The sequence below is a fragment of the Bubalus bubalis genome, chromosome 8 (genome assembly GCF_019923935.1).
Source record: "Bubalus bubalis isolate 160015118507 breed Murrah chromosome 8, NDDB_SH_1, whole genome shotgun sequence".
Lineage (NCBI taxonomy): Eukaryota > Metazoa > Chordata > Mammalia > Artiodactyla > Bovidae > Bubalus > Bubalus bubalis.
In genome coordinates, this window is record NC_059164.1 from 56,364,915 (window position 1) to 56,366,533 (window position 1,619).

At 38.5% G+C, this 1,619-nt stretch overlaps 1 pseudogene; it reads right to left on the bottom strand.

Annotated features, from left to right (window-relative positions):
• Positions 1 to 442: 442 nt before the first annotated feature.
• LOC112586679 lies at positions 443 to 543 on the bottom strand (annotated as a pseudogene).
• Between the last annotated feature and the right edge of the window lie 1,076 nt (positions 544 to 1,619).

Below are 1,619 nucleotides of genomic sequence, written 5' to 3' on the forward strand. Positions count from 1 at the left end.
CATGTCTCCTGTAGATCCTATAAATGTTTAATTGCTCTTCATATAAAACCTGGCTCTCTTATGATTAGCAGTTGAGAAAAGATTCCTACTTATGTGGTAAATGCAAAGCGGTTTTAAAAAATTTATTTTATATTGAGGTATAGTTGATTTACAATGTTGTATTAGTTTCAGGTGTACAACAAAGTGATTTAGTTGTACATATACATATATCTGGGGCTTCTCTGCTGGCTCAGATGGTAAAGAATTTGCTTGCAATGCAGGAGACCCAAGTTTGATCCCTGGGTCAGGAAGATCCCCTGGACAAGGGAATGGCTACCCACACCAGTAGTCTTGCCTGGAGAATTTCATGGATAGAGAAGCCTGGCAGGCTACAGTCCATGAAGCTGCAAAGAGTTGGACACGAATGAACAACTAACACATCATACTTCATACATATATATATATGTTCTTTTTCAGATTCTTTTCCCATGTAGGTTATCCTTTCACAGGGACCATGCTAATCTCTGTATCATTCAGATTTTAGCATATGTGCTGCTAAAGCAAGCATGCAAATTGACTTTATCAACACTTCCCCCTGCTTATAGGATATAAATTACTGCTTGAACTAATTTTTTTTCATTTCTCTATTAGTTGTTTGTGTATCATTTATAGATGGTATGCTAAAGAAAAGAGATTGCTTATTGTTAGGAACAATTATATTTATAGGATGAAGTGGAGGGACCCAGAAAGCTCATTTAATTGACTGATTGATTGATTGAATAATTACTTATGGATTGTTCTCCATTGCTAGGCATCATGCTTTTAAAAATGCAGTTTCAACTTTCAAGAATTTAATATTTATCAGGGTCAATAGACAAGGAAATAGTCACCTTCTGATAGCACAGGCTGGGAGTAAAAGTCACCTGAGACACCCGAGTTCAGTCCTCAAGGAGTTAGCAAGGTCAGTGTTGTTAATAGGTTTCAAGCACAGTGAATAGCAGTGCATGTGTTGGAAGGCCAGAATGCACATAGCACTATGGAAATTATGATTCCCTCCGTGTAGCTGGAGCACAGAATGTGAGAAGAAGACATAGCAAGAGATGAAGTTGGGAGGAAAACAGGGTCAGCCATGGGATGAGACGATTGTGACAAGCTAAAGAGCTGGCTGTCTGCTGCAGGTAAAACATTTTAAGCTAGAGAGTTCCCAGATCAAATTTGCATTTTAGAAAGATCTCTCAAGCAGCAGGGTGGGGAAAGGACTATTAACTCTAATGTTTTTCAGTGTATATTCTATTACTAATTTAGTACATATTTTTAAAACAAATTTTCACATTCCCCCTCCCCTGCAATCTTTGTTTACAATGATTGGTCTGTAGCCACAGCTTTGCTGCATTTTCAGTACGAGGCTGTGACATCGTGATAGAGGATAAATTAAAAGAAATGAAGGGGATAAAATGATATAAAGCATGAGTCAGCAAACTGTGGCTTGCAGGCCAAAGTTCATTGCCTGTTATTGTAAATAACACTGTATTGGAACACAGCCAAGCCCGTTTAATTCTGCAGAGTCCTCTGGCTGCTTTTGTGTCTCTACAGAACAAAGCTGAGTACTTGTGAGAGGCTGTCTGGAATGCAAAGGCAAA